The sequence below is a fragment of the Acanthaster planci genome, linkage group LG11, assembly GCF_054643075.1.
Source record: "Acanthaster planci isolate LZ-2023a linkage group LG11, COTS_SCS, whole genome shotgun sequence".
In the NCBI taxonomy this organism is placed as follows: Eukaryota; Metazoa; Echinodermata; class Asteroidea; order Valvatida; family Acanthasteridae; genus Acanthaster; species Acanthaster planci.
This window is the reverse complement of record NC_141787.1, coordinates 6,324,968-6,352,412: the sequence shown is the minus strand read 5'-3', so window position 1 is coordinate 6,352,412 and position 27,445 is coordinate 6,324,968. Positions and strand designations below refer to the sequence as shown.

At 38.5% G+C, this 27,445-nt stretch overlaps 3 long non-coding RNA genes across 7 annotated transcripts; 2 read left to right on the top strand and 1 right to left on the bottom strand.

Moving 5' to 3' along the window:
- Positions 1-1,697: 1,697 nt before the first annotated feature.
- LOC110988128 (uncharacterized) lies at positions 1,698-27,277 on the top strand. 5 transcript variants are annotated; one of them, XR_015427217.1, is made up of 10 exons: positions 1,698-1,949; positions 18,957-19,160; positions 19,676-19,779; positions 20,169-20,304; positions 20,686-20,792; positions 21,373-21,523; positions 22,497-22,544; positions 23,041-23,141; positions 23,568-23,655; positions 24,543-27,277. It is a non-coding gene; the product is annotated as an uncharacterized LOC110988128 (long non-coding RNA). The 5 variants fall into 5 exon arrangements; XR_015427218.1 differs by having other exon boundaries at positions 22,497-22,607; positions 23,041-23,165; XR_015427219.1 differs by lacking the exon at positions 19,676-19,779 and having other exon boundaries at positions 22,497-22,607; positions 23,041-23,165.
- LOC147797280 (uncharacterized) lies at positions 4,031-6,205 on the bottom strand. Its single transcript, XR_015427203.1, has 2 exons — positions 5,605-6,205; positions 4,031-5,042 (listed from the first exon to the last, which is right to left on the bottom strand). It is a non-coding gene; the product is annotated as an uncharacterized LOC147797280 (long non-coding RNA).
- LOC147797279 (uncharacterized) lies at positions 6,715-10,541 on the top strand. Its single transcript, XR_015427204.1, has 2 exons — positions 6,715-6,889; positions 7,730-10,541. It is a non-coding gene; the product is annotated as an uncharacterized LOC147797279 (long non-coding RNA).
- Positions 27,278-27,445: the final 168 nt, after the last annotated feature.

Here is a 27,445-nt window from a genome sequence, read left to right as displayed (position 1 = left end):
CTTGACTCGATCAACTCGACTGACATTTAAACATGTCAACGCTCTGTTTGTTTTGTTTTGTTTTTTAAGTATACACAAAGTGTGAGAAGTCTGTGGAGGTACACTGTGCGTGTTGAATGTTAACTTGGCAGCTGTGCATATATGGCCCTCTTGTAGTATAGACCACTCCATGGGCATGTCCCACATTGTTGAAAAGTATGAGGTTGTTGTAAGAAATGTGGTACAAATACCTCTTCAAATGACTCATGTAAATCAGTATTTAGGGTATTTGGCTGTGTTGGTGGCCATATCTTACCTTTTTCAAGAGTTGAAATTTTTGGCCAAAATTATACCCACCTGCAAGTGGACAAGAGGAAAGGGGTGGAAGATTTGAGGAGTAAATTGCTATTCATGTTTCTTCATTTCCACTTGTTTGATTTTTTTTTTCATAAACAAATGATTCACTATCCGATGTGCCATACATGGTCTTGAAAGTCACAGATTTGAGTCTTAAGATGGCAACACCTTGCGATAGAAGAATAAAATAGAAAGCTTAAGGCTTTAGTACTGAACAGGTGCAGTCTCCCTCGGGAAACTTCTAAGTGCCTTTGGCCTATGCATTTTGTATTCCAAAATGGTCCACCAATCAAAAATGGGCTTGTTTATGTGTCAGGCTTATGTAAAATAAATACAAGCCCTTTGCCTTTTAGTCATTTTGGAGAAATATCGGTTAGAGAGTACGGATTTGATCTTGTATGGCCTGTTCTATGCCACTCAAGGTCAATACACTTGAGGCAAACCAAGGGAATTTGCGTGCACAAAATGATTTTTAAGTCTAGAGTAGTATTCCATGTACATTTTGTAATTTCTGTAATCAGTGTAATAGTCAGAGGATTTTAATTGAATGGAATAAAATATGTGGCCTGAGACATTAATAACATGTCCATGATTTGAACTGCACTTTATTACTCCTTTTTGTGCAATTTTCAGTTCCTCTTAAGTTACTTGCATTTATGTAACAAACCTGGAAGTTATGCCTTATGGATTACTCTCATTGAAAAGTGCTCCGGAAATGTAGGAAGCTATTAAAGGGAAAATGTTTTAATAAGAACACCCCAATGTATATGAAGATTTTTAAAAAGTTTAGCTCATTTTTTTTCCTAAATGAAAGAATAAGATAAAAAAATAAGTCTCTGATTTACACCGACTTATATTGTGGAAATATTCCATTTTCTGAAAAGGATCTTGTTAGGCATAGGTGTTGGCATTTCTCCTGGGATGAGGGAGGGCACTGCATTATCAGCATTAAACTGAAAAAAAAGGTAGAAGGGTTTTTACGCCAAGGTATTTTCAAGTAATTTAATTTGATTTACTCACTTTTCCCTATTATAAAAACTGTGATATAGAAAAAAGAAAATGAAAGAGGGCCCTCTGATTTGGAAAATGTTCAAAGAAACCCCGGTCAGTGGCCAAAGCAGTGATAACGCAAAACAGTTTCAAAACAGCGGTCCCAAATCCCATTTGCGATTTTCACCCACTTTTTTATTTTCTCTTTCCTGAGGAGGAGATGGGGCAGGAGCCTCTCCCTCTTGTAACGTGCACAATCACAAAGTTGACGCGACGTAGACGAGAGCGCGGTTCTCGTACGCGTACTACTTGACCTCCAAGTCACTGCTCCATGTACATCGTGTGCAGTCACTTGGACCAATGCACGGACGAGCTTGAAGCTCAAGTAGTCTGATCCAAATTGTTGGCGCTACTGGCCCTTTCCAATTGAGGGCGCTGTACACTGTACATATGTTAGTCGTCCAGCCCGCGATGATTATGCTGCGTTCGAAGTTTTAATTCTCACGTTTTGTGAAACTTGTCTTTGATTTTCAGCACAAAAAGGACGTCATTGGTGAAGCATGGGACATCCTGTGGTACCATTTTCCCACAAAAACAACTCAAAAGATGGTCAACTGATGCAGGTACGTTGAAAACCACTTTTTGACACGGTGTACGTACATGTACATGTAGGCCTATGTAGACCTATGGTACATGTACTTTTCCTTGTCGGTGCAAAGGTCCATCGTATGGAATTCCATATCTGCCGTCGTCCGTCGCCTTTTGCTTTGTGTTGTGCCCCAATGAGCCGTATTGCTGGGGGCGCAGTTGAAAACCAAAGTTTTCACTTCCGGGGGTTATGTTGTCAAAGATACATGTACATGTACATGTAGGAAAGTTTTTGTGCGACCTCGACTACACACAGCTGGCTAGCCGTGGCACTATCCCCAGGGGGAACTGGCCTCGTTCGCTAAAACCTGGATGACTCCATTTGTAGTATTTTGTGCATGAAGCTTTGGTGAGTATCTCTAAATAGTTTGGTAAGATATACATGTAGGCCTAATGCAACAACTTCATGAGACACTTCAGAATATAGCCCAGGCCTACCCAGAGAAGTCCTGGTTATTTTTGCAGTCCCTCCCTTCTTTGTAAGATGCACCATGTGCACGGCTAGGCTAGGCTTTTTGTAGAAACCATCCTAGGCTTAGGCCTAGTACCACTCTGCAACATAGATTAATAAATATTTGAATATTAGCTTCCCTATTATAGGGCCTACATCACTCTACTGATGACATCTTGAAGAGGATGTTGTAAGAAATATTTTGATATAAATTTGGATTCTGTCTCTGCAAAGCAAAGAAAAATCTGTTTGAAGTGGGGATGTTTTGAGATGTGTTTTGTACACGTGTAATGCAGAGCAAACTGTGATTATTTTGTACCCAAAAATGAGTGTGGACTTTAAGTGAAACTTTAACATTTGTGTTTTTGTAAAATCTTTGTTCTTATTTGTGCCTTATTTCAATGAATCAAATGCAGGCTTTACTTCAAATTTCAAAAAATTTGAAATGGAACTGCATGCAAAAAGACTATTTAAGAAAAACGAGTTTCCAAATAAACAGTGCTCTCGCTCATTTAGTCATTCCCCTACCTATAATAAACCTTTTTGTTGTTTCGCAATGCATTATGGGTTTGGATGACAAGCAAGCAATACATGTACATTTTATGCACAATCCTATGGGTTTAGTGTACATGTACCTGCAAAACAATCTGTTACCATATTATTTCATACTCCAGTTCAAGTCTTCCTCTTCTCACAGTGTTGCATTATAGATTAGAGATGAAGATACATGTATTCACAAACCTTGAAGTACATGCATAGCATTGCAGAAAAGAAAAATTCAGGGAATCCCTTCAACAATACACTCTGGTCATAGACCATGCCTTGACTTAGATCGTGAATACTATTGCCCAATCACAATCATGACTTGTAGCTCATTCATCCTGCATTGACCAATCACATTATTTTCAGCCTAGAATGATTTGTGCCCTTAAAAAGACAATTAAGGGTGATTATTCCTCTCACAAATATTTGAAAATTTATTAAATTTTTCAAAAAGTGCAATAAAGGGCGTGTTGCTGTTGGCCTTGGGAGTAACTGACTTTTTTTTAGATTATAACAACTCAAATTTCTAAATGTAGTTTTCATCTCCCTACTTACAGTACCCAGTGGGCACGAGACGTCGTTATGACGTCTTAAAGACGTCTAATATTGACGTCTTATTTATGTCTTTTTTGAGTCGTATATGCAAAGCCAAAAGACGTCAGCATCCTGACAAGTAAACGACGTCAGTTGTCCGACTAGAAAAAGACGTCAGCGTTATGACGAGTAAAAGACGTCAACATCGCGACTAACAAAAGACGTCAACATCGAGACTAATAAAAGACGTCAACATTGAGACTAATAAAAGACGTCAACATTGAGACTGATAAAAGACGTCAACATTGCGACTAATAAAAGACGTCAACATTGCGACTAATAAAAGACGTCAGCATATTGAGCAGTAAAAGACGTCAGCATTAAGACGTCTTTTATCCATCAAATATCAAGGAAAAAAGACATCTGCATTGAACGAGTCATTTTTTTTTTACTTTTTTATGATAAAAAGAAGTTCACATGCCTTAACACGCTGCCTGGCTATAAAATAAATTTTGACTGAAGCGACTGTTTACAACTAAACAATTTTTTTTATTTAACTCTGATTCTTCATATTATAATAACCTGTTAGCACACTTTGCTGAAAATGATGGTCTACACAAATATTATGTACCAATAATATTTCTGGTAAATTCAATGGCTTTGGACGGACCATTAAAATTGCACCCAGCACGATCAAAGTGACGATGAAACAAGGTACACTTGTGTTTACACTTCCTGGATAAAAGCAGTTAAAAGGTTTTACTTTTACGGACAAGGCAAGAATGGGAAACATTAAGCACACAGTACATGTACATGTAGTATAAGCCATGTAACTGAATATTTGGCAGAACAAAACATTTCCAACCAGGCAAGACTTAGTAAAATACGTTTTAGATGTACATGTAATGGCATTTATGAGAGGTAGAAAAACAGACATCAGTTGGTGAAAAGATGTATGCTTGTACTAATAAGACAATTCAAATCGAGTTGGCTTAGAATTTAAAAAAATGGAAATATTGAACACTTTTTGGACAACATTTTGTCTCATGCAGTGGTTTGTCAAATTTTTAGAAAACAGACTATCCTGGAACAGGATGATCTCGTCAGTTACAATTTAAATTACTGTACGTGTTTTAATCCTGCAAACAATTTTACCCATGCCCCCCCCCAAAAAAAACCGATCAGACGTGTAATTTTGTTATAACCGTACTTTAAACAGCCTTCATTGCTTCAACCTGAGGAAATAAACCTGAAGAAACAATGTTCATATTTTACTCGAACAACAAAAGGTTTAAAGTTTCAAATAAGACCAATACAAAAATAGGCTTTATGCTCATTAGTTAAATATCACCGAAATATATGAAACAGCCAGGAAACAGGTCATCTGATGCACTAGACTGGTCGCACAGTTATCCGGTGGGCATGCCTGCTGAATTACTCAGGGCTCTTGGTTTGTCTCTGGTAGGAATACTAAGCTTTAAGTACTTCGCTATTCGTTGTCTTACTGCAGACACTGTTGTGCCGCGTGATGCAACACTTCCTGCAAATGTTAGACAAATAAGACAATTTATTTTTGTAAAAACTTTAAGGACTTTGGTGGCAGTAAATAAACCAGTCCTCTACCATTGTTTACACCACGTCTGAGCTGAAGTGCGCATATATGTTCATTGTGATTGAGAATGAAAAAGAATTTTTCTGCCACCAACTGTCTCGAGCATGTCTACATCGAGTGGCCAATATTGTACATTGCATCACATAAATGTACTGCCATTACATTTTCACAGTTTAGTCTCACCAATACAATGGTATAACATTTAATCTTAAAAGGGTAAATTAGACTTATTGACACTGTTAGTATTTGCCATATTTGATGACGCTGAAGTATGGGCACTGTGGCAAGCCCAGATGCTCCTTACTGCACTACGACTGCGAGTCTACGTACGACTACGAATAAACACTGTCTGTGGTCCACCCATGGAGGTAGGAAACAACCGTGGCCAACCCGGTTGACTGTTGAGGATTAAAATTATTGCGTTTAAGCCTGACCTCTGCTTCACCAACAATGCCCATACGTAACAGAATTACAGTTTATAAGCACTTACCTTTTAAGGAAGGGCCTAACCTGTCTTTCTCTTCTTTAAACGGGCAAGCTGCTTGCAGCGATACTTGTACATGTACATGTACTCGAGCTCTCTTAATTCAAAATTATGAAGTAGTCTGGTTCCCTGACCTGAAGATCTTTATTCCATTTGAAATACGTGTAGACGCCAAAGTCAATAGACCTAACCGTAGTTCTGGAAGCCCGTTTTGACTTTTGGACATGACCTCAGTCTTTGCCATCGCTGGTTCCAGTCGGCATGCTCAGAGTCTCCTCGGAAGGCTGGAACCAGCTAAGACTAAGCCAGAGCCACTATAGTAGGGCGGTGCACACGCTCGAAGCCAGTCGTTGCTTGCGAGCAAGCAGGCAATGAAAGAAAATAGCCTCATCCATTCTAAATGTAGGGATATTTTAATGTCGTGTTATTTTAAATCAGACGAGGGGGTTGAGGGTCAGTTCCACTGCAAATAATAATAAATCACAAGCAGGTGTACTAAACCACACTCGCAATTCCTCTAGTGTTAAAATTTCCCTGTAAGGACATTCGCACTATTGCTATCCCACACATCCCTCTTCACGAATAGATGAGAACAGTCAAACAGAACAGTCACTTGCGGCCGCAGGCGGGATTTTGCAATACACTGTATGCCATTGCTCTGTCGGACCTTCCGCGGTGAAACCGAGTGAGAACCGGCAAAATCCGAGACAAACCAAAAGTCACCGTGCAAAATCTTCATAAAGTTATCTAAATCTTTTTCTGTTGTATGTTGACGATTTGATAACGACTGTAAAATGACGTCGTAAAGACGTCGTGTGTTTCATGTATTGCTTGTTGAAGAAAACAATTCAAACAGAGAGGAAAAAAAGACGTCGTTAAGACGTCGTTTTCTCCTTTCACTGTATGTGTGGTACCGATGATTTGATAACGACTGCAAAACGACGTCTTAAAGACGTCATGTTTTTTTGTGGTCATGGTTGCTGAAGCAATGTTTCTAACCGAGGATAAAAGACGTCTTTAAGACGTCGTTTTTTTGTCACGACCACTTTACGACACACGACCACATAACGACCACAAAAAGACGTCTTTCACGCGTCGTGTGCCCACTGGGTACGTACAGAATGGTGTCAAAGTGTAACACAATCGTGGCATCATCTTTAACGGAGGATGATATTCCAGGTGCAAAGCTTGAAACAGACCCTTTGTCAGCAACAGTGTTGCAGCTAAAGAGATGGTTGGCATGCAGAAGAGGCGCTTCAACTTCCGGAGTTAAATCAGAACTTGTACAGAGGTAAGTAACATGAGTCTTTTCATAGCAAATACTGTAAATTATTTTTTGGGGGGTCTGATATCTTGTACAGGTAACTGATACTGATATCTAAACCATTAATCATGCTAATGGGAAAGAGTGAAATAACCTTTCTGAAATGACTTCTGTGGGGACATAATGAAGACTACTGAACTTTTGAAAGATGTTGGATATCTTTGTTGAGCCATTATAATTTTAAGTGACACCAATAATGACGCGATATGTACAGTCGACTCTCCTTATGACAAAGCTGTAGTAACTACTACAAATTACTTTGTTATAGCCAGGACTTTGTTATAAAGAGTAGAAAAACAAAGAACATATAAGATTCAAGAAAGTGGGATTATCAAAATCTTTTCTTTGTAACAGTATTTTGTTATAGCAATGGTGTTTATGAGAGTCAACTGTACCATTGGTTCAGTTCTAGAAGTATGTTCATTCCAAGTGCAATGTAGCATTTTCCAGTAGCACCTTTCAGCATTTTAAAGAGGAAACCTACCTCTATTGGAAACCATGAGACTGCTCTTGAAGCCCACAAATTGCCTCTCTTGTATTGTTCTTTACTAATAAATTGTAGTAGGGTATGTTGCTTTGACCATGCACGAGGCCAGTGCCTATGAGTGTTATGTGGGTACATGTATGCCTATAAAGACGCCTCATGATAAACATGGGGGTTTGGAATCAGAAAAATTGAAATGACCCAATCTGGAATTTTTCCTCCAGTTAACAATTACAGCATACCGGTACATGTACATGTATGTGGAAGAAGAGCATTAGAATAAGATGAGTTATTTTTAGCTTTGGTTCATTTTGTTATTGCAGAGTCAGTGATTATATCAGTGGAGGTCTGTCAGAGACGCTGTTGATTGATCCAGAAAACACCCAGCATGCTGTGGACAGGGAGAGAGGGAAGACAGTTTCTGCTGTTACATGTACCCCTACAGGCTTCCATCAACCTCCTAAAGAAGGCTGGACTCGCGACTTATCCCAATTGCGCTTGCACTTTCCAAAATTAGGAAACCCCAATTCAGCATTTGAATAATCATGTAAACTAATTCAGATCTTTAGAACATGATTACAAATGTAGCAGAGATCAAATGTGAATTTGTGTAACATACATATATTGCTAATTCCTCATTCCTTTGGATGAAACAAAATCATGGAAAAAAAATAATAGGTTTGGCAAAAATTTGTTTGAGTGAACTATTAATTAACTAAACAAATGAAGCAATGCTAGGTAATTCACTTTGCTTGGATTGCAGGTTGCAGGTGCTGTGTCTTTTGGAGCAATGTGGCTTTTTCTTGTGAACTAGCCACATTTGAAAGAGAAGGCAAAAGGATGTGACCAGCAGTTTGGAAAGGGGTATAGGCTTTATTGTTCTGGGCATGTTAAAGATATTATGTATCACCCTATGTTTGCAGTATCACCATTTATCCATCTAAAAGCAACTGTTCTTCCAACAATGAAAAAATAAAAAAACATACACAAGTTATGTATCAGTGTGGCAATCATCTCACCATATACACTCAACATATTGTACATGCCCTGCAGGATCATTTCACCATTTACACTCAACGTATTGTACGTGCCCTGCAGGATTGGGTGGCATTTGCTGCCATGTGGCAGTATTTTTGTATGTACAGTGTATGCTCAGATACCAGAACTTCAGGTCGTACTGACCTCTATGTTTCAGAACCCTCTATATCACGTACATCCTGTCCTCAACAGTGGCACTTGCCCTGTAGAAAACAAAAAGTTGATAATTTCACAATCAGTGATGCAGTGTTTGAGAAATACAACCCCACCAAGCCAAAGAAGAGAAAACCAAATATCAGGCAATCTGACCCCAGACCATATCACTTTCAGAGAAACAATCGCAAAAAAGTATACCAATTATGCAGTAAGCTTGAAGAGTTGAAATCAAAAGGCAAATCCAGTGCATGTCTCCATGTCTTGCCATTTGCTCCATCTTTATCTGCCATTTCATTTGATCACGACTACATGTGTACTGCATCTGAATCAACTAGAAATCCAATTCAATCCCAAAGAAAATCAGTAGCTCCTAATTCAACTGGTGCAGGAAGTGCTCAACAATCAACAGATTCATTCAAAGCATAATTATTGGAAGCAACAAGAGATGCCAAAACCACCTGAAGAACTGTCAGTTGATGAAGAGTTTAAGGATAGGTGTCGTAAGTATGAGCAGGCACAGAAAGTGACAACTGAAGAAGTTGAACAAATTGAAATGTCTACCAGGGGTCAGTCAGTCAATGAAAACTGGCATAAACATAGACAGGAGAAAGTTACAGCATCTGTGGCTGGTGCCATTATCAATAGGAGAAAAACAACTTCACCTGATAATCTTCTGAGAAGAATTATAGGATATGACAATCGGAAAATTGTTCTAAAGGCTTGTAAACACGGGATAGAGTGTGAACGAAGGGCTGCTGATGCCTACATAGAGTACATGAAATGAATGGTCACCCAGACATTTGCTTGAAGGGAACAGGATTTTCTGTCATGCCAGAAAGCTCATGGCTAGGTGCCAGTATAGACAGAATTGTTTCAGATCCTTTAAGTCAACCTCATAAAGGAAACACTAAAATCAAGTGTCCATTATAAAATTTAACAGTGGCAGACCTTGTAATTCAACGTGGTTCATCCTTTCCACTTTAGAGAGACTCACCAGGGAAGTTAAAGCTTAACCATCAGCATGTGTATTATTACCAAGTACAATGCCAGCTTGCAGTAACAAAGAGAGAATGGTGTGATTTTATCATGTTCGTAGAAACACCTAAGGGAAAAGATATTCCTGTTGAGCGCATCTGGTTTGACCAACAAGCGTGGGAAAACATCATCTTTCCTAAACTGAAGGAATTTTACATAGGATATGTTGCGCCAGAGATTCTGACAAGGTGCATTAACTTGGCTTCCCCTGTTTCCAGAACTTTTTCATTATGAAAATTCTAGAAACACAAGCAAAAGAAGTGAAGAGTAGGTATTTTGTTAGATTTACATGGTACATGGAAATAATTGTTTCCCTGCAGTTACATAAAGTTCTTGGATTTGCCAGACCACCTTAGGTTCAAATTAAGTTCAAATTTTATGTCAAATTCCCAAAGAATGCTTATATTTATAAATCATATTTATTGCCATTTTCCTGCAGATGTAGTAATATGACATCTTTCCCCAGACTGTGTGGTGCAACAACATTGAAGAAAATTGTTTTGACTGTAATTTATTGATTAGTTGACCATTTAATGAAATAGCAGATGAACATGCAGGTGTTGTGTAGAAAGGAAATTCCTATAAGACTTTAAATGTAATCATAGTATATGTCAGACATGTTAGTTTCAACACACGCCTACATATTCTATACAGAAACAAAAACAAAATGCCTGTCTTATGATATTGACAGTAATTTGTCAGATGTTATCTTCAATAACAGTATTTATTATCAACACAGTATTTATTGCCACCTGCCTTAAATACAGATAAAGTTTAATTCATTTTGTAGCTCAGAAAAGTGCAGTTGAGATACAAATACAAACATGTAATACATGTGTATGCTGAAAGTGAGAATAACAAATGTGCTTGAAAATTGTCTTCAATAAAATGAAAACTAGCAATTGAGATCTTTGGTGTTTGATGACCATTATTTTTATGTTTCAGGTGAATATTACATTCACGTTTGCACAGCATTAATCATGTGAAATTCCTTCAGAAATAACTTTGGGCAAGAACCATCAGTCAAACTCTGTTTCTTATGCAGAGTTCAAGTGTTTTGCCTATAGGTCTAGTTATAAATGGCTTTGAGCTCATCAATTCGTCAGTGCTCTGGGTAGTCACATGCCGTCTACCTTTTATGAAATTGCTTAACTTCATAAGGGTTGGGATTTAGTACTGAATTGTTTGTGTGGGTTTCATTTTCATTTTTTACGCAGTGTTGCTGTAACACTGAAAGACATACATGTACAGGGTTGGCTTCTGTTAAAACTGATTTGAATTAGGAAAGTATTTAAAAGTTTTGGTTTCTAGCAAAGTTGAGTACTGACCCTTGCGATTTTTCCCACACCTCTGAATACACAATTATACTTTTTTATCTACTTCACTCTAAAAGCTCAACAAGTGATTTACACATATTTTGTACAACTTCAAAGGAAGAGAAGTGCCCATGTGACGAACTTAATTACAGCAAAGGTGGATGGAAATTTGTAAGCAATGCACTGGCAAAAAATATTTGGTTTGCTATTCCACTCATACATACAGGAATTGGTCTGTCAAAGATGTGGTAGTTCTTAATCCTTCCCGTGCATCTCTCCACATGGATGCGCAGTGATGCAATGTTTCTTGTTTTCACAACATTTTCTACAGACATTGTCAACCTCCCTACGTGAAAGGGGGAATATTCAGTATAGCCCCTCTTGGTGCTAGTACATCCTGGATGTCAAATCCCTTATCTGCCATCCTGGATGTCAAATCCCTTATCTGCCATTACTCCATCACCAGGTTCCAATTTGTCTGGGAGGTCAGATGCAGAAGTGAGTTCCTTGTCTGAAATTGATCCTGGAAGTAAAGAAATCAAACACTACCACCAATGAAGTGAGGGTCTTACATATACATGTCACCTACATTTCTACGTCAGAAATGCCATAACATGAGACACAATGCCTGAAAGAAATTTTTTCTCCTTATGCTGTTGCACAATGTATCATCAGGGTTGAAGTTACGAGACATGAAGTTACATATAAAGGCTACACTGAAATTTATTGGCCAAGGATTACATTTTACAAACAGACACCATCAGCACATTTCAAACTGGGCAGATCACTACAAGTATTAGCTTGTTGTGGACAGATTAAAATGAATTGTTTACAAATGCCTGAACACCTGCACCCCATTGCATTATATTAATTTTATCATGTGTATACAGTAGTGATTAACTTTAGGTAAAGTGTACTACATGAATTTGGAAAGTTTATGACTTGACCTGTATAAAGATCCGACACAAATGACACTGCCCCACTCGGTGTAATGCCGATACTTGATATAACCTGGACAGGACCATGTGCCTAACAAGAAAGAGAAAAAGAGAGAAACCAGCTGGAAGCAGGCTGTCAGAGCAGTAACCCTGGGTGGCGAGCAACAGAGGGAGACCAGCTGGAAGCAGGCTGTCAGAGCAGTAACCTTGGCTGGCGAGCAACAGAGAGAGACCAGCTGGAAGCAGGCTGTCAGACCAGTAACCCTGGCTGGTGAGCAACAGAGAGAGGCCAGGTGGAAGGACAAGAGGAGACACAGACACCAGCAAGCTGGTAGCCCCTATGAACCCTGGCACAGGCTTCACTTGCAGCACTGGCAACAGAGCCTGCCTTTTGAGGATTGGCCAGTTCAGCCACAGCAGGTACATGTACTTCAAGTCAACCACTGATTGACCAACTCAGGCTACATTCAGACGTTTTAAATTCACTTAAAATGGTAGTTACGGTACACCTGGTTTGGTGTAACTTTTGCATTGAAACGATGTCTGGACGCTTTCCAAGTTGCACCAAATCAGTTTTATTTCAGAGTTGAAATAGGGATTTAAACCACCTCGGAGGGAGGGGTTAGCATTGAACCAAAATGGTTTTAGCTGAAACGCATCCGGTTGTAGCCAGCGCATTGACCTGGAGTTACGTAACAGCTTTTCTTTGGTGCGCTTTTGTTATAAACAATGATGTATACAATGTAACCGCATGCTGAATGACCCGTGCAATGCTATCATTCTACAAAACTGCCATTACAACATGGAAAAAAGCGGTTGCTCCCGTCTGCCTCTCCATGGTACATGTATATTGCCAGAACTGCCGCTGTAATCAGGAAAAAGAGTGATACATTTGCTGTATTTGCTTTCTAAGAATGCCTAAGACTGGTAATATGTCTGTAAGGCTGTGGACTGCTGATGGGCATCTTTCTAGGGCAACCATCATTTGTTGCATCGCAATGATATATGAACAAGTGTCTCCTGATAGAGCATCATGTTGCAAACATAACACAAACGCTGGTACCTGGGTGACAATCAGCATGTTTTTACAGTAAGTATATCGGCAACCAGTCCAAACCTGCTTCAAGCACATGCCGGCTATGTGTGTATGTAAACAAACTTAAGTGGGATTAATTTAAATGAGTGGAAGTTCTTCATGACCCCCAGAAAAGGAGCTAAACTGTTTTTGGTTAAAGCTGCCAAATTAAAATGGTTCCAAAGGCGTGGTGGGTTTTAATTTTACGACCACCATCTGTGGTGAATGACCATTTTAACTTTTACTGTTTTCACTAACACAGTGTCTGAACATAGCCTCAGGTGCAGCTCCATTGTTTTTCGAGACTGACGGATGCCAATAAGTATTTAGTGGTTGGGCAGTGGTCATTTCCTCACAATCCGTTTAGCACGATCCAATTTCTTGTTGGAGGCTATGCAAGGGGAAGCTGGAGTGAGGGAACTGTGTGATGTGTTAACCCTGGTGCCTTCTCCAGTATTGACACAAATCAAATTGTTATTGATGTCATCAATAATTTATCCATTGTGATCAAGTTTAGAGTTGCCACACAGCAGGTTATGACTGTTGAAATCACAGCCAACAATGTAAAGCTTGCTGGTACATGTAAATTCAATGATCTGATTTGGAATTCCACAGAAGTGCCGGAACCTGTTTTGTACTTGACGGCAACACCACACTGGGTACTTTGTCATGAAAGCACACCCACCACCACTTTTCTTGTTAGTATTTTTTCTATCATGTCAATAGACATCACAATCAGGTAATCTAACATTTTTTTATCATCTTTTAACCACATTTCTTGGATGTAAATAATATCTGGTTTTGTGGGCCAAGAATGGATCTATAGCTTTGTTGCATTCTTTTTAGTGGGCTATGAGAGATTGTGCATTCCATTGTAAAATAATTCAACCTGTGATAATGAGATAATATTGATGATGATGTGTTTGGATTGCCTTAGGGGAATGACTTGCATTTTGCTAGGTAAACTACATGTACATACATGTAGTTGCTTGTGTTCCCATCTTCATTTGGTGTGATTTTGCCATATTCTGTTTTCCTTGCCCCAGTTGGTGACTGCGAAGCTATCCCACGTTTGTTTATGTTGTATAGATTCCTCAGGCCTAGTTTGGAGGTGATGAATTACAGATTTTTGCAGCTGTTCTCTAGTCATGTATCATTGATAGTATGTCAGATTTGCATTACTCTGGTGAAGTAAGTAGTTCCAAGATGTGTAGCTCACTGCAGAGGCACTGGTGTCGGAGGTCCATTTGCGCAGCTGTCCTATCTTCAGTTTTGGTAGTGGCATCCTTTTGTTGCTTTGCAGGTGTTGTGGTTTGTGATTATATTAAGCATATACATTGTATGATACTGTATCCACAGTGAGCCAATGCACTTTGAGTGTTGTTCCCCACATTTGGCAGTTGAAGCTTCATATTACAGGTGAAATGATGGGCTTACTCAAACGTTTTCATATCCCAGTTGGAATGTGCCGGGTACCGTAGGGTGGGTGTACTGAAGATTAGGCAGACAGAGACTTTTTTCTAGTTGGCTGTATGTTCTGCGCAGCAGGCGTTTAACCTCCAAACTCTCAGTTTCTTGCAGGCTTCTGGTATTCCATTGGGATTCCAGTGACAGCTGCCTTGCTTCGGGTTTTTTGATTTAGCAAATTTGGTAGTTGAGGTCCATTGGTCATGTTGCCACATGGCGTCTAGCTGGGCTGGAGTATGGCATCTAGCAGTAATACCCCCTTGGTCATTCTTGAACATGCTTCTCACAAAATTACCAATAAGACTATTCACAGCTTTGGCTTCTTCTGATCAGATTAACTTTAGCAAGTTTGACATCTGGGGAATTGATGATGACTATTGTACGGGTAGGTTGCTTCTTGGTTTTTTGGCTCTGGGTAAAAAGTGACATACATGTACATAGGTTGGGAGTTTTGTGGAGGTCTGAGTCCATGTAGACATCACTGTATGATGTGTTTTGGTCATTTACGGCTTTTAGTTTGAGATTGTGATTCATGCTGAGCTTGACTGATTAATCTGTCTAGTGTTGATAATAATTATTCAGAGGTTAATATGGAATATCGGTTGGTTCCACCAGGTGTCTGATTCCATTTCATCTGCCATTTTGAGCTGAATTTGGTCCTAAATGGGCCTTGAAAATGAGAACGTTGATATTATTAATACCTCTTGATTTTGAGATATCTTGCCAAAAGGATCACAAAGTAGAGGAAAGGTTGTGAATGGGTGACAGATTAAACATTTGCCGTGCACTCTGGAGCATCCAGTGATGATGTCTGATTGTGGTGAGACCATACATGTACGTCATATCCCAGAAGGATTCACTTCACCAATCCCTGCAACTCATGTCCAAAGGTTTAACAATGTACATCTCTCACTGTTTTTTTGATGCTGATTTTTCAAAGTGGCACCCAATGGGATTATTTTTGTTTCTGCCGGACATGGGTTGTCTTTAAAAGTATTGTACTAAGATACCGGGTACTGTCATTGCTGATCCTGGGATTCCCAGAAAATTTGAACTTACTGCTGGGGATTTGCCATGCTATGACTTGTACTAATAGCACTTTCCCTGAGAAAAGTTTAATGGTAAAGTACATAACGGCAATTTCCCTCAGGGTGACTTCATATGCAGCAGTGTTTTTTGTCAAAGGTGGATATCATTACTAATTTTTGAGAATTGTTTTCTGGAAATTTCTAAATACTGAATTATTGTTATCAGGTAATTGGTATAGAAACCTGAAAGCTCCTTGTTGATGGGTTTTTCAGGGTGTGTGGGTAGTATTTCTGAAAATGTTGAGGCATACCAAAATTTGTAAGTAAAAAAAAATCTGATTTAAATTTAAAAAAGGTGTTTAAAATTTTCACTATTATTTGAATCGAATAAGTAGCCAACCCTGCTTTTTAGCATTCATGGATTTCACTTCTTGAAAAAGTAGTGGTTTGCTTGCAAACTGTGACAAGCTCAGTGACCCTCCAGATTCAAATTCAGTTCTGACCTGTTTACAAAAGCTACATGTACTTAATATATCTAAGCAGGGAACAGACACTGCTTGGACAATGTTTTTTTGGTCTGGTCTGTTGCATTGATCAGGCCTTTAAAGAAAACATGCAGATGAGCTCTGGTAAGTGAAATATAAACATCTACATGTGTGTAAACTGAAGGTCAGAGAGCCTGTCCTTACATTTCCAGCAAACTTTCTCAAAAAGAAGTGACTTTTTATCATGGCATGTGAAATTGATATGTCCAGTTGCCATCTGTAGCATGCATAAGAATAACAGGTTTTGAAATTAAAACCATTATACATGTATACTGGTACTTTGGCAATACATTTAACAGATTACTTCCTTGTCTTTGCATTGAGTGGCACCGCCACTCACCAGCTACGAAAAACTCACCCTGATGTAAGGATGAGAAACATAGGTCTGCTCCATGCAATATAGCTGTACCCCAGACAGCTCTTCCCTCTTGCAAAAGAATTACCCTTACAAACGAACAGCTTTAGAGATCAATAACAAATTTTCCAAAGGATCCTCAACATACCCATCCCTTACCAACTCTGACTCCAACTCCGTGCCTTTTAAACAATCTGTCTGGCACTTCCACTTGGGCAGCGGCATTTGCTTACCTGGATTGGAGGCAATGCAAGCCAAAACTCCTAATACAGTGTATTTGTTACAAACAGGGCTAAAGCCTCAAAGATAACTTCCCTTACACTTGAGTACGAGTGTGGCTTATTATCAAGTTTAAATCAAGATGAGAAATTTAGGACTGTCCCATTATTGAGATTGAGAAAATTTACACAATTGCGGATAGCAATAAATGGAGTTGACAGTGATATGGAATGATTGACCAGTAATGAAAAAAAGCTTATGCTGTGAGTGTGATAATTGCGAGAATAAAAAGGCAAGTCATAAGATATGGCAGAGCCAGTTGGCAAAGGGATAATTAAAGGATAAAAGGATAATTAAAGGATAGGCTAAAGGATAAAAGGGCCCTGTGCAACCTGCTCTCTCTACAGAGTTCAGCTGTGTAATTACCAGACAATGAAACAATTCAGTATATGTAATAGTCATTGAGTCCAAACATGAAACAGTCGTTATGCTTCATGCATGTGTACAAGTCACATTGCCAAACTTTCCACAAAACTTTCATGACAATGCGACAAATAAAATCAGTTCAAATGATGAATTTTTGAACTGACTTGGAGCCCACACTTGGCCCACACATACTACAACAAATCTGTCAATGCGAACAGGCCAGAACTGTGCATAACGATAAATGAATGATAAAAGTTCCAAAACGTTTAGGACAAATGTGAACTTACATTCTGACAGAACAAACTCCTGCTAGAGAGAGGCAGATTGTCACATACATATGCCATGGCGAAGTGTGTCACGTAAGCGTAGCGTACAAGAATACGTTTATATATGTCTGGTATGAACTAATGGACTAGAACCCATTGTAGCAGATTAATGTTGATGAGGATATGGTTAATTTATGATTATGACAATGAACAAGCGCTGGGGCCACTTTACACAGAAAATGCAACAATTTAAATATTATGTCGGGGCTATGTTGAACTACATGTAGTAGGAACACTCAGGGTTTGTGAGAAAGTGCGCGGTATGGAAACCTGAGAGAACCCTAGACTTGACAAAGTTTGACCACCACAGAAACATGAGAAATCTTGATATGAGCAAGTTCACAAAATCGTAAAAAAAAAGTGTATGCCAAAAGACACATTGTAACTGATCTCAAGGTCATAAGATGTGCTACTTTGTTTGCATTATACAAGTAAGAATCTATGGATTCCTTCAGAACTGATGCAGGTACTGGCCTTTTCTGTGCAATTGGTTAAGAGAGCCATTGTTAAGGCCTTCTAGAGTAAACTGTACGAGTGAAAAGACTGTTGGATCATCAATTCCAGCCATTTTTTGTGCCCAAGATATAGATGTTAACACCTTGATAACTGGTGCTGGGGAATTACTCTTTTTACTTAAATGAGTTAAATATAGATATATAATCAAAGGGGTCTGTGTTTATGTGCTTTTTCCAAGACCCCTAGCCCAAATGGTATTTTGCATGCATTATATGTGAGTAAAATATGAAACCCAGCGATCGTATCGAGCCCAGCGTCGTACATACATGTACGTACACCGCTGTGGAAACCGTACGCACATGATTTGACTACTCACACATGAGAACGATGGCAACACATGCATGATCCATTGGCTGCAGGCTTCTCCTGTTTTGTTTTAGTGGAACTTATGTGCAAAACAACTTTAAAAAGTTCACATTTTCTTACCAGTGGACTGAGATCCTTAAACGAAATGAAATTAGAAATAAAAATGCTTGATTTGTCCACGGTTGCTAAAATTACAATACAAAATAACTTCATAAGGGGCAGTAATTACAAAATATTTTTGCTTAAAACATCCCCGAAAGAGACTTAATTAGAATGCATCTCTGAGCATCTAAACTTTAAACTTTTAAACTTTAAACCCAATACCGTAATGGCTTCGCGCTTTGTGCTCACAGTTTCAGTTTTTTCACAATCCTCCAATCACATCCCTGCCAACATGAAGTGCCGCCTGCAAGGGTATGCTTCTTGTACCACTAAAAATTCCAGTACACATTCCTCCGCCCATTCCACAGCTATACATTCTACCCTTCATTCTTGAAGAAAACAAATATGCTCTAATTCCTACCCAGTCACTTAAACGAACATTTTTACTTTCTTTGGTGTATAATACATGTATATTCATTATAAATGGGTGTTTTATTTTGGTGACTTTGATGAAGTTCTATATTTGGAAATAACTGGTTTTTCCTTTTATAAAATTCCTGACTGAAATGTTATGTTTCTGGAGAAGTAAGGAGATACCAGTGTATTAGCTTTTTGGTTGAATACAGGGTACATGTACATGTGTGTGTAAATCATCCACAATCAGTTGATTAAAGTTGTTCTTCTTTTGTTGCTTTTCATCAGGACTGCATGTACAATGAGAACGCATCTATGCTGGTCTACTGACACCATTGTGCTGTCTTGGGAGAGAGCCAGCAGATAGACCATGCCCAGCCATTCCACTTTGTCACTCATCTGGTGGTCACAAAAGGACACCATTCAGGTTGACGGGGTGTACTGATGAACGTTTGACTGATGGAGCAGGAAATTCATTAAGGCAGTAAAGGGGTGAGTTTCCATGAGGCCATTTTTTCTTGTCTCAGGAAAGTTTTACACGTATGTCACTGTAATACATGCATGCATAAATGTGCACAGCGATGTTTGTTGCATACTCACTGCATTCCAATTTACACCATGTGCATGTACTTATATCTGATTAAAGGGAAGCCAAATGAAGATATTTTTAATTTTGAAAATATTCTACTATTTTTCAACTTTATATTTACCACTTTTCAAATGCTGACTCTAAATACCTGTGTACATGTATGACTGTGAATGTCAAATCAAATTTCATATTTGCTAGTTTCAGGTTTGTTTCATGTCAGAATAACAATGTCTAAAGTCAGTTTTTATTTCTTGAATTGTTCAAAACTCAAAATTGTAACCGTGCTTCAAGGAGAAATACAAGGAACATGTGTGTACATGTACCTTGAATTATGGCACTGTCTACTTGTATTCGCTATAGAGGAAAGGACAGAAACTGAACTTGTTGAAAATTCTTTTTTGGCCTGTTGTCTTGGCAGCCCCTGTCAAGCTTTGACACCACTAATGGCAAGAAATTTGACCACATTATTCCTGCGCTGATGCGATTACATTGGTTGCCAGTAAAATATTGGGTAATTTTTGGGTAAGTATGTCTCCTGATCTTTACTAATGTCTCCTCCACAGTGCTCCAAGTTATTTAAGTGATTTGCTTGTCGATTCACTCGTTCCGTGCTGGACTCATCTAGGCTTACTCTTCCAAAAACTAGGCAGTCTTCTGCTGGTGAGAGGATGTTTTCTGTGGCTGGTCCCCATCTCTGGAACTAGCTTGAAGTTCATCTTAGAGAGTCTAGGAATTTGGAGAGTTTTAAGACCGGGCTGAAGACGCACCTTTTTAAACAAGCATTTTTTGTTTCATATTAACGATTTTACATGTAGGTTTTATTTATTTATTTATATTTTGATGTACAGCGCCTGGGAGCAGCTTAATGGATTCTGTGCTTTATAAATGTCAATTACTCATTATTATTATAGAGTCCTGTACATGAGTCTCCTTAAGCACACGTCTCATTGGAATGAAACTTTGTAGAGAGAAAGGGAAGTGTTTTCAAGAGAAATTGAACTGCTGTGATAATGACGTCATCAGGTGACAAGTCATGTAACATTAAAGGTACCTTAGAGCCTTATGTCTATTGAAATACATAAGCAATTGGTTTGAAATTTGGTAGATAGCTCGAAAGGGAGCTGTCAAATGAAAATTGATATGCAAGGATAAAAAGCAATGAAAAAGCGGGTCATTCCGTTCCGTGAACGGATGAACCTCTGTACATGTAGTTTAACTACAGCATCTTGAAAGATCTTAGACTGAATGAATATTCATTGGAGGTTTACAACAAAAATATGAGGGGTCATATGGGTATACATATAGTCTAAGCCGGTTCCACACTCCCGTCACTTCCGGCATGAACTAGATTATATTTTCAGACTGATGTTTCATACAGTTTATTTAATGTGTGCTTAATGCACATTGTCTTGTGTTCCCTCACCACAGCATGTTTATGTGCAGCACAACCCTGACAGAATGCTGGAACATGCCTCATAAATAAGAACTTGAGTTTCTCCTGCATCTGATGGCTGCATCAGAACGACCTACATCAGGTAAAGTTGTCAATGGCTATGTCTTCTGCTTGTATGTCCTGAAGTCTTGGGTAATGGCATTACAGATTGTCCGGTAAATGATTGGATGTGCAAGTACACAGACTGTCTTGAATCTCTTCACGTAAGAGGACATATGAAAATAGGATCAAGCTATCTGTATATGTAGACATACATGTATCTGATGGGATAAGCCACAGCAGTTGCCCTGTCTCACCAACTCTGGCTGATGTTTTATCTGTGCCTGCACACAAAGTCTGAGAAGTGTGTGGAGGTACAGTGTATGTTGAACTTGAATTTAGCCACTGTTGTTGGCCTCTTTTGGTAGCAAATATTGCTTCTTGGTTGTGTCCCAGAGTGTTGAAAAATACAAGATCGCAGGAAGAAATATCCTACAATTCAGCGTTGGTACATGCGTAATCAACACTGCTATAACAGTTGGGTATATTGAACAAACATGTACCTCTTGGCTCCTGAATTTTCTGTGTACATTTACTGAACATGGAAACTTTGCTTTACTTAAAAGAAACATCTAAAGGACTGATGGTAATGACTTGAAACCTAAGGACAATTTTACTTTCAGAGAAACCACTGTCAGCACCCGGCATGATCTGCATCATTCATAGGCACATGTGTAATGTGTGAATGGGTGGCTGTGTAGACCAGCCACTGAGTACCTGGAGGCAATATGGGAAATGCTGATGTGGAAACTCTTGCTGGTTATCACTAGAGAGGTAAAGATTTTTACCTTGTAAAAAAATTAAAGTGGAAAGTACACATGCCAGGAGATTAATATTTGCCACTAAACTTACAGAAATCTTCATTACATAGTTTTGTTTCCTTTCAATTGATGGTTCCCGACACATCTATTAAAGCTTCATGTTAGAAAGGGATACTACCATGACCATACGGCATTTTTGAGAGATGACTGAAGGAAAACTTGCAAACCTTTTTTATTTCGGGGTTTGACTTCCACTGAAAACTACCCTGAAGGTGAGATATGGAAGAAATGCCTTGAAGAAAATCCACATACATGTATTTCAGTGTTACTTCTTTTAACTTGATCTCTTCATTGGAAATGTTTGCCCCAATTCCTCATTCAGAAAAGATTGTGAGGCAGGTTGCTCCCCCTTTAAATGGGGAATGGATTTGTGGGTAACTGGTAATTGCTTCAGGGAATTTGGCGTGAATGTTGTTACATATTGTATTGTATATTGTGTTCGTTATCATGACGCTGCTCTGTATTATTCAAATGACTCTAAGTCAACAACTACTTTAGCTGTATATTAAAAGTACATCCAGGCTGCTGTGTCTTGTTTTTTTTCAAAAGTCAAAATTTGTGACAGGAATCATATAATTGTAATTATAATTAAAATTACATATGTGGACACGGATTCTGAAATTCAGAGAAACAAGTTTACATGTAAGGATCAAACTTAAGAAATGGTTAACACACAAAAATAACTTTGTAATGGTTGACTATGAATTTTGCAACGGCTTTTCATAAAATTTCTAAAAAAAAACACTAGAACATATATATGCACAGTTTGGTAACTTGTGTAACTTTTTGTCTCTTAATATTTAATTGTCATGGGCTGTAAAAAGTGGTTGGAAGATTATTCAGGTTCATTGCACCTGTGCTTTTATTTGGTCTGTGACATGCAATCCACGACAAGAAGCTTATTTGAATTGGTTTTTTTTGGACAGAAACTCACCCACAAAAGTACCTTTCACAGTGTGCCATGGACTCCATGGGTGAGTGATTGCACTGTCTCTTCCAGGGCAGCTCCTTGAAAGAACTGATCATCAGTTACACGGGTATGGTAAAGATAATGCTTGAAGTCCAAGTGAATCATATCAAATAATGCTTGGATAGACCACAGTTGTACTGGGTTTGTGAGAGGTTTTGGGAACTAGGTGATTTACTTTTACTGTATAGATTGGTTAATTCCACTTTTCACTTAAAATCGAGCACCCGAAAAGTCACAAGTATTACCTGTGTTTTATTCAGTAGTAAAGAGCCTGCCTTTGGCACACTCAGAGAGGCTTTCTTGAGTATTTAAATCCAGTAACAATCAAAACTCAGTGTCCACATAATTATGGACGTCACAGAACACTAAAGACAAGTCCTTGGGCTCAGCAATGGTGTTCCATATTGTGCAGATTTTCTGCAGGGGAAGTTGTTGGATGTCAAAGGATAAATTAGAATACTGAAATTTTTATTATTATTGGAAACCAATCCCTTTTCCAGAATACTACATTATTTTTTTATTATGGGAGATGGGCTGGTTCCAGATGTATGCGCAGTTGTCAAGAATGTTGTCAAGACACCACCTCTGCCTGTTACTCCTGGTATGAAGATCTGTTGTTTTTATTGTGAGTTTCATTGTTTATTTATTGAAAAATTTTTAGACTTTACATGTACTTCTGAATTTGCTGTCAGTCTATTTTTAAGTCAGCCTTTTCAAAGTACTTTGCATTGTGAATTTACAAAATATCAATGTGACTGTATATGAATTCCTTTTAAAACTATTTTGTATTCAAAGACAATTTTTTTGTTCACCCTAAAAATATTTCAGTGTTCAAAATTTTGTGAGATAATGTAACCGTCTCATGTTCTTTTTGGCTCAATTCCATGTATCAAGTTTACTTGCTAACAAGTTATGATCATGTACTATTTTAAAGGGCCAAGAATTCTTCTGACATTGAAACGTAGTTCTGCTGTAAATTGAACTGAGTAGTGCCATTGATAGATATGCTTTACCCTTTTTTCTATAGGTTGTACTGAATACGTGCCATCCTTGATCTGAAGTGGGTTGGGCAAACACAGCACAGATATTGAACTAACTTGAGCAAAGAAAAAGGGGTAATGCTTGCTATGATGGATGCCATCAGAAGGTTGGACAAAACCCTCCACAGATTCTCTATCTTGATTGGCCAAGAACCAGTCACGTGGATTTCACTTTAGTGCTATCTGGCATTTCCCGTCCAAAAGAACTCTACCTGTTTCAACTGAGGTACTATACCCGCAGTTACCAAAGAACTGTATTCATTGCCAGTGGCATTTTGTGCAAATGCATACCGAGGTGCACACTGCTTATTACGTGCATTGCAAAGACCTTGCACAACAAGAGTTTGGTTCAGCTATTTTGCAAAGAAGTAGTTTGGAAAAGTGTTGGTTGATTTTCAACTACATGTTTTTTCAAATAGATATAGTTTTTATTTGTGTTTTTATCAAGTAAATCAGTTACCAATTACATTTAAAGAGAATCTGTGGGAGAGGTGTTATAAACTAGTCTCTGTTGGTGATCCATGGAGTTTTCTAGTTTTCCTCGGCTTTGCTTCAGGAAAATCATTCCATTCCATGGATCACCTGGAGAAAGCTAGTTATACTACACCATTCAAAGCAGTCAGTATTATTTTGTATGAAAGGAAAATAAAAGGACCTGATGCTATGAATCATAAGCCACAGTCTTTGAGTCATTAAGAAAATTGGAGCAAATCTTACATATTTTTGTCAAAGGTTTATCAAAGGCAATCTACTGTCACTTATCAAAGATACCGCGCAGTGTTTGGACTGAGAAAATCTTGTATGAAAAGGTTACGTCTTAGCGTGTGTCGGCATCAAATTCTGAGTGGTTATGGCTTTCGTTCTTGCCATTGACACACTGCAGTAAACAATCACAGAAGTGACCCTGTTTGATTACTTTCCTAGCATCTGACATTTGCTTCTTTTCACTTGTGTTTTTCTAGGTTGATACAACAGTAATCTTTGGGAATTGTCAGGTTACCTGAAGCCTGCCCTGGGAATGCAACCCAGCAGTCTAATCAGTGTGATGGTGCTTCCGATGTAGAGGGTGCTGATATGGGGTGCTCGCCATTGCTTGAGTCTTGCAAGTTTGTTCACATTCTACCTTCCTTCATCTCTTTTAAAAAACGATGAAAGGTCCTTTCACACAAGCACTGAAAACACGGGTCCTATGTGGTGAAATTGCTTCAAACTGCATGGATATTATGTCTCTTGAAAGTGCACCCTTGTCTCCAAATTACACGGGTCCAGCATGTTTTCTACACGGATTGAAACCTCCTTCCTAACTCCATCATCAGTGCATAACCCACGCAAGTATCACTGGGTAAAGCATGTCATTATCCTGAGGATATTGTATATTGACATCTATCTTGCTCTTGCCTTTGTGCAGAATAGCAGGTCACTACAATATGCTGCCTATCACTCATAGCCTTGCTGCCATCTGGTTCTGTACACACATTAGCATTGTGTTTCCATATTTTTTGGGGGGGGGGTTGAAGCCAGACTTATGAAGTTGGAGCCTTCCTTTCCCTTATAACAATTATCGTCTGGACCCGTGAATGGAAACAAAATGATGAATTATTGTGGGCAGTGAAATTTCTGACATTCTTTCCCTTTTGAAAGATTTCTCTTGAGCCAAATTCAGAAAAAAGGAACAACACATTCACAGCAATTCTAGGGATAAACTGGATACCTCACACTTAAAAATCTGATGTCTGACGGATGAATTTTTCTACTCCATTCACATGAGAAATTGTGTATTTTATGAAGTACCAGTTTGGAGCTGTATAATCTTTGATGGCAACAAAGTTACCTCTAAGCGGCAGGGACGATTTGCTGCCAGTGTGGCTACTCGTGAGTCAGAGCCAAGGAATCTGTCACAAAATTGAGATCAACCTCTAGCAGTCGAATGTTTCATCATAATTGGTTTCTTACACAAATGTTCATGCATAAAAAAGCAAGAGTGTGGGTTGGAAAATTGCTGAAAATATTGCAGTATCAGTGATATTGGTGAAAATGTGGCAAAACCAGGAACGTTTACCAACGTGCTGCACATTGTAGCTATGAAAGCCTTCGATGAAATTGCAGGCATCCCTTGCATCAAACTCCATGCACCAACCTTTGCAGGTGTGTGTTCCCTGTGCTTGTGCCATAGAGCCCTTCATTGCTTCCACATTTTCCCAATGCTTATTTGTGCGTGATATTTGAGTGTGGCATATTCATGAAGGAAATAAGAAGCTGGATCTTTGTCATAAACTTTTTTTAATTAGAAATTTGTGCGTTGGTCAGTTTTATTTATGTCTAAAATTATATCTTTAAGGTGTATCAAAAATGAAAAAAATAGCAATACAAAATGGATTGGTGATTGATTGGTAATGGATTGGTACGCTGAACTTCTGAAGCTGACCATTTCAAGTATGGTTGCATGGGAAAGCTTAGTTTATGAGCTCTCAATTGATCTCTATAATCACAGATAAATAAAAGCTATTAGCCTGTCATAACAAAAGTTAAACACCTTTTTCCAGTGTGTGGGGTTAAGTGTATTGCCATCAAAAGCACATAAAATCTTCCCTTATGTGCTTAAGTGCAAGCAACTTGTACAACTGGGCCATGATGTCTTGAGATGTCTGTGCTGGTCACAGGACAGTGCCGCAGGTCATTGTCTTATCGCAGTCCGAAGAAGGCAGAGTGATTTTCCCTCAATGATGCTGTGGAATGGCCTCCTTGGTCATCTGGTCTTATACCCAGTGATTATTTCCCTTTATTTATGTATATGAACATCATGATGTTGTTGTGTTGTGATTCTGTATTCTAAATAAAAATCAAGGTCTTGTATAACAACCCAGCAGTGGTGTGACAAGCAGTCCAAAAACTGCACCACTGCTGTAAAATTTATTGTAAATAGGGAACATAGACATGTTGAAGGTGTTGCTGAATGAAGAGGTGAATCATTATCCCTTTTTCTGAATAAGTAGTTCATTCCAAAGACAGCTTGTTAATTTTATTCACAAATCCAGTGCCAGAACGTGTAGAAAGCTCAGAGAACCATCAGCCCAATTAGAGAAAAGGATGGTTTTACGTATCAATCTGTTAAACAACATTGCTTAATCATCCATAATGGCAGAGATGCAAGTCAGGCATCAACAGGAAACTTCTAAACTAGCAGTATTCTTTCAGATGCAACCATACAGTGTTTGGCATCATACATTTGATGTACTAATGCCTTGTAGTACTGGAGTTTATTTATTTTTACACATAATCTGGCTAATGATTTTTAAACTAACTGGTGATGGGTCTTTCCTTATCCTTTGTTTAGCTTTTATTTTAAGCAGCACACAGTTTAATTAGAAGTACGTGTAACTAACTAAAGGTTAAGAAACCTTTATTTTGTGGGGGAAGGGTGGACCCATAAAATTTTAATTTTTTGTCACGCAATGTTTAATGGCCCTTTCTAAAATATACTATTAGAAGGAAGGAAAATAAAACGGACCCCCAATGTTTTTCTCTCAATCAATAAAATGCCTCTTTTGCCTCCACCCTCACCTTTGGTAGGTCAATAATAAGGCTAAAATAGTTGTCTTATTTTCTGTCTTGTTCTTTTTTATTTCATTGACTTGCCCTTGACCCACACCAGCAACATATTTCGGGAAGAATGTCAATAAAAGGTATTGTAACTGTAGTCTCTGTCAGATGTGTATGCTGTTTGTTGATTTTTAATTTGATTTATTTGAATTTGCCTATTTCCTGTTTGTTTTGTTTTGTTTTGCAGTTTCGCAGTTTTTGTTTTTAATTGTTATTCGCTCTTGTGTACAAAATAATCAGTTCTTTTACTTTTCCAAAACGTTCA